This window comes from Bos taurus, chromosome Y (assembly GCF_002263795.3).
Source record: "Bos taurus isolate L1 Dominette 01449 registration number 42190680 breed Hereford chromosome Y, ARS-UCD2.0, whole genome shotgun sequence".
NCBI classification, from domain to species: domain Eukaryota; kingdom Metazoa; phylum Chordata; class Mammalia; order Artiodactyla; family Bovidae; genus Bos; species Bos taurus.
This window is the reverse complement of record NC_082638.1, coordinates 42,767,302-42,780,816: the sequence shown is the minus strand read 5'-3', so window position 1 is coordinate 42,780,816 and position 13,515 is coordinate 42,767,302. Positions and strand designations below refer to the sequence as shown.

At 50.3% G+C, this 13,515-nt stretch overlaps 1 pseudogene; it reads left to right on the top strand.

Moving 5' to 3' along the window:
• The first annotated feature begins 2,933 nt into the window (after window positions 1-2,933).
• On the top strand, window positions 2,934-12,117 carry LOC132344548 (uncharacterized; annotated as a pseudogene).
• Window positions 12,118-13,515: the final 1,398 nt, after the last annotated feature.

Genomic DNA, 13,515 nt, shown 5'->3' with positions numbered 1-13,515 from the left:
AAACATTTGTCTATTCTTAGATGCAGAGAAACCTATTTTTCTAGAGAATATTCTTATTCATTCTGTACCCTCTTCACCCTGCTGGCAGTTAGGCAGGTACAATCCTAACCGCCCCACATTACGGTCTCAAATTATTTACCCTTCAGATTTATGAGCAGGATCTAAAGCATCCTTAATCATATTCCAAAGAGAAAGGGTGTCAGTGGTTACTTTTTCTGGGTAATGCAAAAGTGTAATAAGATTTTACCTGTTTCCCTACATTTTCCCAAGTATCTAGGTTACCAGTGCCCTCTTCTGGAAACCAAACACATTGCTCTTGTACAAACGTAAAAAATGATTGAATACTAACCTTAACTTTAATTCCTCTTTTATTTAACAATTGCAAGATTACTCCTATAAAGAGCTGTCGTTCTTTTGATTCGTTGTTCCCCGTGTCAGTGATTTCTGTCTTCAAGGAAAGATTCAACACTACCCACTCTTCCTCACACTACCTATCGTATGCAAGGGGGTTTGCAGCACCCTAAGTGGGACCCTGGCCGTTCCAAAAACTGGACAATGGGGAGACTTACCTTCAGGTTCCTGTTCTGGGTGCCATTTGCCAGGGTCCAGCCCCAGCAGGATTTAGGGATACTCTCAGGATGAACGGCATTGGCAAGAGGGAAAGTAAAGGAGAGCAAAAGAGGCTGATATTCCTTAGTTTACACAGAAAGCCAATAAAGCCCCTAACACAGCACTCGCTCTGTTCATGGAGGCCACAGGCGCACTCCCGATGGAGCGAAGACGCAGAGCACCTTCTAGATTGGGTCTTAGAAGCCCGGGCAAAAAAGTTAACACAGAGAGCCGTTGTGCTCTAGGGAATCTGGCTGATAGAGAGAAAGAGAAAGAGAGAGAGAGAGAGAGAGAGAGAGAGAGAGAGAGAGAGAGAGAGAGAGAGAGAATGACACGGGGAGACCCAGCTTAGGTGAAACGGGTCTGCAGCTTTATTTTCAAAAGGGGCTTTTATACCCTGAGTTACACATTTCCAGAAGTGAAAGATACAAAGTCATGCAGAATAAGCTCAACATTCCATCAGTTTTACCTTTATCGAAACCAGGACAGTTTTTGCAAAGCTTTTCACAAACAAGGGTCTTATGTTATGTACACTATCTTCTGGCTCTGTGGCCTGTTAACATTTTGCAACTCTTTCTTGATAAATGTTGGTCAACCTCAAAACCTGCTTTCCCTTTATCTTTCCAGTCTGCAGTCCCCCTCAGGAAACAGAGTTACATTCTTTCCCCGTCAGGAAACAGAGTTACATTCTTATGGAGCAAAGGTGCAGTGGGTTACAAGAAAGAACAAACTTATTAACTCAAGAGTCTTATGTTGCTAATACCAAGGCTACCGCTTGTTTTTCTTGCATTCCAATATACTAGCTAATGCACTCCCAGGTGCAAATTGGGTAAAGGACAAGGAAACTCAGAAGGAAACATTGGCTCAACAATGCAGTATTATTCTAATAATGCTGTTTTATCACTCAAAGGTTATACTTGGGTTTTGTTGTGAACAATCATGTGCGTTAAATACAAGAGTATGAATAGACCTGCCAAGCAAGCTAAAATAGTAACAGAGGGGTTAGAATTAAAATGCTCCTTTCAAGCCCAGGAGACTTATTAACTAGAGCCTTAAGTTGAATTTCTTCAGAGAATGATTGTCAGGGAGAGCACCCTGTTAATGTCAGAAGAACTGATGAAAGGCATACTATAGTAAACAGTAGACAGACAGATTTTGGTTTGGGGGCAGATGCTTGAGCAGGTCCAGGGAATCCCTCGAGTCCTGATCCGCCTTTGCCTGTCAGATATTCTCTGCATGACTTTTGTCATGCATGGGGTCTCCCGTGGTGGCTCCCAGCAAATGCGATTCTGTTCTCCATGTGAGAACACACCCAAGCCTGCCTTGTCGCCCAAGGCTGTGGGGAGGGAAGCAATAAGAGGATCAAGCTAAGCCATCCATCCTATAGTCCTGATACCCAATATATGTGTTCTGCAAAGAGTACAATTAGTAATATTTCAAACTGGAAGACTCTGCAGGTAGCAGGTCCTTATGCTACAGTTCTGGTCCATCACTGAAAACACAGGAAAAAGGCAAACCTTGCCCATGCTCTTGGCAAGGTCAGGGAAAGTATGCCTGGCACTTCAGAAGGACAGAAAGACCCTTGTAGCCGGGTGGTCAAGGGGTTGTGTGGTCACCCACTTTGGTTTCTGTGTCTGGGGTTGCTGCCTGTTCTGTGTCTTGGAACCTCTGAACTCTCACTGGTCGCCCACAGGCACTTTCCTCCTGCCTCTCCTTTCTGACGGGCATCCTTGGTGCACCATTCTGACTCCACTTAGAACTTGCTATCTCGGTGAGATAACAGGAACTGTTATCAGTGCTTCTGCTGGCTGGAGTCTAGGTGGAGTCTTTCCCTATGACGTTCATGCTTTGCTATTCAACTCCCATTACCTGGTTAGGTCACTTCCGACAGCTCATACTCATAAGCGTACTGGCAGGTGGTTCTTTGTGTGCATGTGCATGTACACAGTAACATCCCTGAGAGGAAACTTGCACATATGCAGAAAGTACACGCTTTCTTCTCCAGGAACATGAACTTTGGTAAGCACCCAACTTTCTTTGTCCTGGTTATTTTCTTTCACTTGCTCATCTCAGGTTGCACTTCTGACTCTGTAACTTAGCACCAACTGTGTTAGAACCACCCAGACATCACTGATTGACTAAATGCCAAGACTCCCTTTCAGTTGCTCTCATAAGGCCCAGGTAGGTCTTCATACAATCAGGTATATCTGCTTTCCTAACAGCCAAAGTGCCAAAGAAGCCTGTCCCTGGTTGGGCCCAAAGACATCCAAGACAGTCACCTGGAAGGCAGGGTCCCACTGAGTGTCACCTGGTGCAAATCCCCTATGACAAAATCAGAGAATCTGCTCCAGAGAGAGAGAGCCACAATCTTCTCTCAGATGCAGATGCACACCTTTACCCCTCTAGACCCCAGGGCCAGGGGCATGACCCCAGAGGAAAGAAGGAATTCACGTCAGGACTTTCAGCACACACCATGAGGTATCTTTGGCAGGACCGCTATTGCCTAGACCCTGGACCCTGAAAACCAGCAGGCTTCAAATTACCCCCAGGGGCTTCCCCATCTCCCCTCCCCCGAGTTCCCTTGGGACATGCAATAAGCCCACCACCCTTGCTTCCTCCCTGTTCCCTCCCTCACAGGCACAACCCAGAGGAGGGCCACACACGTACACTAGGCCCTGCACTTTCTTTGCCTACCTGCACTGCCAGGGAGGCTGGAAGTGCCTGGAGGCATGCCACGCTCACATCCTGTCTCTCCTAGGAGGCCTGTCATTTTGCACAGACAGCCTGCCTTACCTTATCTTCCATTTTGTGTCACATTGTGTCAGTGTGTGCCACTCTCATGGACATAGCATGCTGGCTTTTGGGCTGATCCTGGGCAGTACAGCCCAGGACCTTTCCAGTTCTCCTTACGTGTGTGGAACAAGTCTCCAGTGCAGCAGACAATCTGTGGCTCTTTCTCCTTCAGGTCTCCGCCCTTTTCTGCAGGACCTTAGCCTCCTCACCATCCCAGTCCTGCCATAGCCACATCCACCATTTCCAAAGGCCGGCCCATGTGACCACAGGCTGAGGGCTCCAAAGCCAGTGGTCTCAAAGCCCTACCCCACCTGATTTGTCCTGGGTGAATCCTCAGGCCATGCATCCCCTCTTCCCGGTCCAAACACACACAACAACACAGTAGAAATGGTGAGCTTGTCTTATATTTGGTCTAATTGCAGATTTCTGGAGCCACGGTCTGGAGTTATCACTGGCCATCCTTTCCCCGTTCCCATCCTGTACAGGGTACTGCAGAGATACGGCGACCAACCACCCTTAGACTGGGGACGCCTCGTGCCTCCTCTTTTGGTTGCTTGGCACCTCCTCTCCTGTCTCCTTCATCTCTGTGTCTGCCCTGGGCCAGACACACACACACACACACACACACACATAAACACAGCCGACACAAGCACACACATGTATACACACATATGCTCGGCACAGGAACACAAATGCAAACAGGAAACTCATGTGTTTCAGAAGCCCGTGTTCCCTGATTGTGTTTGTGTCTCCGTGCCGAGCATGTGTGTGTATACACGCATGTGCCTATGTCGGCTGTGTTTGTGAGTGTGTGTGTTTGTGTGTGTAGCCCAGGGAAGACACAGAGATGAAAGTGACAGGAGAGGAGGAGCCTAGTTACCATAAGTGGAGGCATGAGGTGTCCCCAGTCTAAGGGTGGGTGGTCTCTGCAATGTCAGAGATGTAGTCGGTATGCACCATGCCCTGCCCTTGTGGCTCCCTGTTCACCTCCTCCACGAGCTCTTCCCTGTTTACCTCCTCCACGAGCTCTTCCCTGTTCACCTCCTCCACGAGCTCTTCCATATTTTCCCAAGGTAGCCTGAAGCTACTTCCAGCGCAGCATGTGTGATGCTTGTGAGCCACCAAGTGGTGCATGTGGAAATTCACAGAAGATCCCAAAGTCAGCACACAGGTGCACTGGGATCCCAGAGAGGATGCCCTTTCAATGATAGACCTTCCCAAGTTAAGGGGCGGGAATGAAGGCCCCAGGCAATGTCAAACTCAGTGAGCAACAGGAGGCCGGGTGATGGCAGGACCCACAGCAGGATTATTCTGAAAAAGATACTTAATTCACCCTGCCTCTAGTAGTACCACCTAGGAGTCTCATGCTGCAACCACAGCTGATTTGAGGGAGACTTGTTTCACTCACGGACACATTGAATGCCCAGACCCAAGTCTCAGCAGGCCACCTGCTACATGCATAGCTCAAATCCATGCTCCTCAGCCAGCTTGCATGAGCCTGATCATCCCCATTTGCGAAAGGACAGTGTCACGGCTCCAACACAGTTGTCCCTTCACAGCCCACCTCCAGACCCTTTACCACATGTGTTTCTGTCAGTTACCACTCATGGAAGAATCTTCCCTCCTGGGGTAGCACTTCAGGGGATCGTCCCACTCGTCTTAGCTGATGATCTGGTGGCAACACGAGGAATGTCACCTCTGGGCTGACCAGGACCCGAACCTTCCCATGAGCAGCCAAGAACTCCAACATCAATCATCAACTGTATGCAGGACCAAAACAACTCCACCTGAGCAATCCTGTTGATTCTGGGCAGTTGTGGCCTGACAACCAGTTGAGAAAGTTTAGGCTCCTGGTGACCAGCCTGTGGCTGGCTCCTCCCTGTTCAAAGTCCCAGAACCAATGGACTGGTGTGGAACAATGTGCCCTTTACCCTGCAGAAAGATAGGGGAGAAGGGTGCGAATCCCGCAGGTGAATCATCCACACCCTTTCATACTGACAGTCATCACCCAAGGAGCCACGTTTTACCAGTGATGTCAAGATAATACTCTTTAATGATCACTGTTGTTCAAGAAGTAAGGGTGGTCCCAAAAAGGAAATATCAGCTTGCTGTGGGACCAGAGATGGCTCGCACCTGTACCTGCTAGGATAGGGAGAAGGGAAAAGGTGCAAGCTTCTAGGGGCCTCAGCTTGCCTCCCATTAACAGCTTCCATGAAGCCTCTCCAAACTCTCCCAGTGTAGGAACATGGAAAACATGATCCTCCCACTCTCCACCAAGTCCCATACCCACCTGTCCTCAGTCTCCCTCATTGACCTTCAAGTCGATCATGTAGCTGAGAAAGTCTTTATCTTGGTCGCTGATGATGACAGAAACTTGAGGGTGGTTCATAATCTGCTTTAGGTCAAGGAGCCATTTAGGCCACATACTAGGCCAAGAAGATCCAGGAACAACAGTCCTAGTCTGGGGTGGAAGAAGGACACTGGAACAGGCATCGTCAAGGATGCTGGGCACTTCTGCTTGCCCAGCCACTACTGATGTCCTCAGGCCCTGCCATACCATCAGACACGCTCATGGCTCTGGGTTCCTTTTGGTGTACTGCATCTGAGGTGGTCTGCATTCCCCAAGCAGAGACTGTTTCTGATTGTTACTCTTCTCTAGACCTGTGTATGCTGGGTAGTGGTATGTCACTGCTTACATGGTTAGACATGCAGTCGTTGTAACACATCGTGTCTGAAAGCAAAGGTGTTGGTGTGTGTTTGCCTATGTGTATGTGTGTCTGTGTGTGTGTATGTGTGACTCCCATGTCTCAGTTATTTTCAGGATCATCCACATTTACAACAATAACTGTCTGCTGAGACTGCTCTGGTGTACTGTCTCTGGTCATTCCTGACTTAGAGGCCTCGGAGCTGTTCCTCCTCAGATGCAGGCCTGAAGTAGACACACAATGTCATGGCTTCGACACTCACAGGTGTGGCCCTGCCAGGACTCTATTCAGCTGTGCCTTTGAAGCCTGCGAATTGCCCAGTACCACACTTCCTTCAGGGTCCACCAGCACTCGCCCCCACCCCTCCTCCTGCTCCTGCCTCTGCACCTCCTTCTCCTCCTCCTAAGTAGACCCCAAGGAGCAGCAGAAAGGATACCACTTTGTCCCAGAAGCCAGGGATGCCCTGGATGGTGGCGCTCCTCTGAGCCAAGTCCTCCTCTGATGGCTCTTCACATGAAACAAACATAGGCCCTGCGGTTTTTCTCATGCTAAGACGTCAGTTCCACTTGCAGGGCGGCCAGCGCCTGTAGCACATATAGCACCAGAAGCTCATTCAGGCCTTTCCTGGCCCTGCTTCTCCAACATCTTCTCCTCCAGCTCCTGGGAGGATCCCTGTTGCTGCTCCTCATCAGCTGAAACCTCTACCTCCTCCATGATGTCTTCCACAGGCAGCTGGAACACCCGCCTGATTCCCACCACATCTCCATCCACCAGGGCCCTGCCATCCTCTGCCATCTCCACCCTGAAGAGGGTGGCATCTTCGCCTGGTGTGACAACTGGTGGCTGCTAGGTCCCAGCTGTGCATAGCATCACAAGGGCAGGCTGCGGGGCCCCATCCCCCTGAACACCTGGGCTCACAACTAAGAAGGTCCAGGGTCCCAGGACGCTCCCGTCTTCCTATGACCACCTCTCACGCTCCTCTTGGCCCTGGCCATGACCCCTGGCTGTCAGAAGCGAAAGGACAGACATAATAGCACCAAAGCAAGTGGTGTGCAATGGAGGCCCAGTCTGCAGTAAACCTGTGGGGCCCGCTTGCTTTTTCGGGGTGGGGAGTGAGAGGCATGGTTGGGAGGCAGGGGCTGGTGTGTCTGGGGTCGCCTGAGGCTGAAGAAAGGGGTAGTGGACATCCCAGGACAGGCTGAACGGGCCCTGGGACATCACCCAAACAGGCAGGGCCCTAGGTTGTGAGCCACGCACAGGCTGCTGGCCCAAATCTAGACCAATGGCCAAAAGGGTAGTGGACGGCACCCTTATGGACATGCCCCTAGACTGGAGGGCATCTTTCCTGGTTCCTGGGCTCCAGCTCCACCACGTGGCCAGATTCTGCTCCAAGGAGCTAGCAGGTTTTGCATCTGCCGCTTCCCCGGGGGCTGTCATTGACCTGGATCTGGAAATTCCAACCACGGGTTCCTGCTCCGCAATCCGAAAAACACACTCCTGGGTCCCACAAGACCTTTAATAACCTTTAATAACTGGGCGTTCGCTCTGAGTATCCAAAAGATCCAGTGGCTGGATACTTTTCTCCATGGGACAGAGTACCTGTTGCTGTCCGGATGCTACGGGAGTAGGAGTACCATTTGCGTGTGTACACATTAACATCCCTGAGAGGAAACAGTTGATCTGCATTGTTCGGGGACACCAGAACCTTAGGGTACAGAGCTCGCTCTGTGTCTCTTTATCTCTGCTTCTGGCATAGCACTGTTTTGGGCTATCCTTCTGTGTGTGTACCAGGGCTGGTGTCTATGTAGTTCCATCTCTTTAAGTGATGCTGTTACCCTTTGCCACTGTCTGGACACCAGCACTCATACGAGAAGCTTATCCTTGGCATGAAGGCAAGCCCTTCTCCTCCTGAGTGAGTTTCACTAACGGGAGATCAGACTCTTTTTTAATTTAAATTTATTTATTTTAAGTAGAGGCTAATTACTTTACAATATTATATTGGTTTTGCCATACATCAACATGAGTCCACCACGGGTGTACAAAATCAGACATTTTTAGTCCACACTTTCAGACAGTACTTTCTCAAACTTGAAAGCCAACAGTGGGCGGTCACTGCTGAACCTCAGAAGGGGCCGGTTTATCCTCCCTCCCTCACTGGACAGATGTGAACACTGCACAGGTCTGCAGCGTCTTGGCCACACTTTGCACAGAGGGAGAAATGGGGGCATGCTCTGCTGGCATGAGGAAACTCCCTGAACCTTGTTCAAACGCCTACCAGTGAGATGCTAAGGACAACTCCCTGTTAAGTTCCAGGACTTCCTGGTGCCCGAGACATGCACGTCTGCCCATTTACCCTACCAAGGTCGTTTCAAAATGGTTCTGTTCTCCATGTAAGAACACGTACCAGCCTGCCCAATAGGCCAATCCTGTGGGGCCAGGAGCAGCAAGAGGATCAAGCTAATCCATCCATCCTATAGTCCTTACTCCCGATATATACCTTCTTCAAAGAGTACAAAGAGTGATTTTTCAAACTGGAAGACTATGCAGGTAGCAGGTGCTTATGCTGCAGTGCTGGTCCATTTCTGAAACCTCAAAAAAAAGGCACGGGGTGCTCATGCTCATGGCAAGGACAGGGAAAGAAAGCCCAGTGTTCTAGAAGGATAGAACGCCCTGGTAGCTACATGTCCAAGGGGCTGTGGGGTCACCCACTATGACCTCTGTGTATTGGAATTGCAGCCTGTTCTGTGTCTCGGATCCTCTGCACTCTCATTGGTCACCCCCAGGCACTTTCTTCCTGCCTCTCCTTTCTGCCAGGCATCCTGGGTGCACCACTGTGATTCCACTTAGAAGTTGCTCACTCAGTGAGATAACAGGGATTGACAACCCGGCTCCAGTGCTTCTGATGGCCAGAGCATGTACCTTTCCCTATGGCTTTTATGTTTTCCCTATTCAACTTCTATCACCTGGTTAGGTCAGTTTCTACACCTCATACTCACAAGCATACTGTCAGGCGCTTTTCATGCATATATGCACACACATGCGTGTGCACACATTAACATCCCTGAGAGGAAACTTGCACATATACAGACATACAAACTTTCTTCTCCAGGAACATCAATTTTGGTAAGCACCTGACTTTCTTTGTCCTGATTATTTTCTTTCACTTTCTCATCGATCCTGTCAGGTTACACTTCTAACCCTTTGACTTAGCCTCAAAGGTTACAAAATTTTGGCATTTGCTCCTGACAAGGACCGATCTGCAGAGCTTCAGGCAGGGTTGGAAATGCTCGCCCTGGACAGCTGAATGAGTTCTGCCTGCATTCTACATTCTCCCATTACCTTGGACAGCTTCACAGTACCAGTCACACTGGCCTGATCCATTGCCTGTGCATTCTTTCAGGGGACCAGCAAACAAGGACGTCTAGGCTCAGCTGACTTGGAGAACTGCTTTCTCAGTGTGCCCCTTCTAAGTCATTCCTGGTCAAAACTGTGTCCCTATTGCTAGCCTACCACATCAACATTCTGAGTGAGGTCCCCTGTTCTTTCTACCTGTGTAGTTTTCTGTGTGCACCTGTCTACCTGTGCCTCCAAGCACTATCTCCCTTTAGCAGGAAAAGACCTGTGCCTCCAAGCACTATCTCCCTTTAACAGGAAAAGGCCAAAGAGATGCCTGAGCCTCCAAGGTCCCCCAGAGTCTGTGAGAGACCTGGGTGTGATCCAATGTTGTGAAGAAGGTGCCCATAGATAGAGGGTCTCTTCTGAAACAAGGCATGAAGCCCGAGACCATAATGGTAAGGTGGCATTCCTACAGGTGGTCCCTTCTGTTTATTCCTACCCAGACCCATGGAGTCCCCAAACAGATGATGATCTGGGAATCCTGCCCTTTCTGGGCCCACAGCTCATGCCTCCCTTGGACAGAAAGCAGCTTTTCTATCTCAAAAACACCAAGAGGGCTTGATTCCACCCAGGCCTCATTGATTTGCTAAATCAAATACTCTCTTTCATTGGGTTCATTAAGCCCAGGTAGGACTCCCTGGAGTCAGGCATCCCTGCTTACCTACACAGCCCACGTGCCAAGTTAGCCAGTCCTTGGTTGGCCACAGGGGCATCCAAGACGGTCACCTGGAATGCAGCTTCCTTCTGAGTGTCAGCTGGTGCAGATCCCCTACGACAAAATCAGAGATTATGCTCCAGAGAAACTGCCAAAATCCTCCCCCAGGTGCAAACACACACCTTTGCCCTCAGGTCCCCAAAGCCAGGGGAAAGACCCAGAGGAAAGAAGGAATTTATATCAGGACTTTCAGCACAAGCCATGGGGTATCTTTGGCAGGAGCGTTATTGCCTTTCCCCTGGACCCTGAAAACCAGCAGGCCCTACACTGCACCCAGGGGCTTCCCTGTCTCCCACTCTCATGAGGTCCTTCGGACACGCAATAAGCCCACCATCCTTGCTTCCTCCCTGTTCCCTCCCTTATAGGCACACCTCGGCAGAAGAGCACACACGTAAAACACCTGCACTTTCTACGCCTTTCTGCACTGCCAGGGAGACTGGAAGTGCCTGGAGGCATGCCACACTCACATGTTGTCTCTCCTAGGATGCCTGTGGTTTTGCACGACAGCCTACCTTAGCATGTCTCGCATTTTGTGTCACATCGTTCCAGTGTGTGAAACCCTCATGGAGAGAGGGTGCTGGCTGATGGGCTGATCCTGGGAAGCACTGGCCCAGGACCTTCCCAGGTCTCCTTCTCACATGTGTAGAGCAAGTCTCCAGTACACAAGTCAATCTGTGCCTCTTTCTCCTTCGGGTCTCTGTCCTTCTCAGCAAGACCTTAGCCTCCTCACCCATCCCAGGTCCTCTGTATCCACATCCACCATTTCCACCTGCCAGCCCATGTCCCCACAGGCTGTGGGCTCCACAGGCGGTGGTTTTAAAGCCCCACTCCACCTGATTTGCCCTGGGTGAATCCACAGACCATGCACTCACTCTTCCTGGTCCAAACACATACAAGAACACGGTAGAAATGGTGAGTGTGTTTTTGTATTTCATCTCATGGCAGATTTCTGAAGCCAAGGTCCTGAGTTATCAGTGGCCATCCTTTCCTCATTCCCATCCTGGACAGGGTCACTGCAGAGATAGGGCGACCAACCACCCTCAAACTGGGGGTGCCTTGTGTCTCGTCTTCTGATTGCTTGGCATTTCCTCTCCTGTAGCCTTTTTCTCTGATATTTCCCTGGGCCACACACACACACACACACACACACACACACACACGCACGCAAACACAGGTGACACAAGCACACACGTGTATACACACACAGGCTCGATACAGGGACACAAACACAAACAGGGAACACAGGTGTTTCAGGAGCTGAAGACGCCCATGTGTCCAGCAGTATCAGAGATGGCATCAGTAGGCACCACGTCCTGCACTTGGAGCTCTCTGTCCACCTCCTCCCTGAGCACTTCCGTATTTTCCGAAGGCAGCCTGAAGCCTCTTCCAATGCAGCAAGTGTGGTAATGGTGAGACGCTGATCGGTGGATGTGCAAAATCAGAAGATCCCAAAGTCAGCACACAGGTGCACTGGGACCCTGGAGAGGACGTCCTTTCAATGATAGGCCTTCCCAAGGTAAGGTGCCTGAGTGTAGGGCCCAGGCAATCATAAACTCTGTGAGCAAAAGGAGGCCAGGGGATGGCAGGACCCACAAAAGGATGATTCTGACAAAGATACTTAATTCACGCTGCCTTTAGTAGTATCATCCAGGACTCTCGCACTGCAACCACAGCTAAATTGAGGGAGACTTGCTGCACTCAAGTACACACTGAGTCCCTAAGCCCCGGTCTCAGCAGATCATCTGCTACATGCATGACCCAAAATCTGGCTCCAGAGACAGCTTGCATGCGACTGAGCATCCTCATTTGAGAAAAGACAGTGTCCCGGCCACTACACGGCTGTCCCTACAGGGCCCACCTCCAGACCCCTTCATCACATGTGTTTCTGTGGTCCGCTAATGGCAGGACCTTCCTTCCTATGGTACTACTTCACAGGATCATCCCCCACATCTTTCCCAATGATCTGCTGGCAGCACAAGAAAGATTAGCCCAGGACTGACCAGGCCCCCAACCCTCCTGTGAGCATCCAAGAACTCCAACATCAATTGCCAACTGTATGCAGCCCCAAAGCAACCCCACCTCAGCAATCCTGTTCGATTCTGTGGCCTGACAACCAGTTGAGAAAGTTAAGGCACATGATGTCCAGCCTGCAGCCTGTGCTCCTCATTCAAAGTCCCAGAGCCAGTGGACTGGAGTGGAATAACTTGCCTTATAACATGCAGAAAGACAGGGGACACAGGGGCGGATTCCACAGGTGGATCATCCACCTCCTTACACACCTACACTCACCACCCTGGAGCCACGTTTTACCAGTGATGTCAAGGTAATACTCCTTAATGATCACCATGTTCCAGAAGTAGGAGTTGTCCCAAAAGGAAAAGATCAGCTTGCAGCGGGACGTTGGATGTCTCTGCACCTGCACCTGCCAGGATAGGGAAAAGGGTAAAGGTACAAGCTTCTAGGTGCCTCAGATTGCCTCCGAGTCAGGCATTAACAGCTTCCATGATGCCTCTCCAAAGTCTCACAGCACAGGAACATGGCTAACATGATCCTCCCACTCCCCACCAGGTCCCATACCCAGCCATCCTCAACCTCCCTCACTGACATTCAAGTTGATCTTGTAGCTAAGAAAGTCTTTAGCTTGGTTGCTGATCATGATGGAAAGTTGAGAGTGGTTCATAATCTGCTTTAGGTCAAGGAGCCATTCAGCCCACATGCTGGGCCAGAAGATCCAATAGCAACAGCCCTAGTCTTGGGTGGAAGAAGCACACTGGAACAGGAGTTTCCAAGGACTGGGTTCTTCAACTCCCAGCACTATGTGCTCAGGCCCTGCCATATCATCAGACACGCTCATGGCTCCATGTCCCTGTGGTGTTCTGCATCTGAGGTATTCTGCATTCCCCAACCAGGGGCTGTTTCTCACAGCTACTGTACTCCTCCTGACTTGTGTGTGCTGGGTAGTGTCATGTCACTGCTTACCTGGTCAGGATTTGCAGTCCCCGTTGCACACTGTGTCTTCCAAAAAGGGGGTGGTATGCATGGGTATGTATGTGTGTATGTGTGTGTGTCTTCAGCAAGAAAGTCCTGGGTCTTTGACCTGCTCCCTGTCTTCACAGCGGATGGCAAGCATGTATCTGAATTTGTCTGGCACTCAGAGCAGATGAGAACAGCAGCCTCTTCCAGTTCCACCTCGCATGTGGACCACCTGGTGCCTTTGCACTGCAATAATGAGTGCAACTACAGGGGCTCTGATTGACGGTCATGGGTCTTAGGACACCCCCACTCTCACCTATTTCC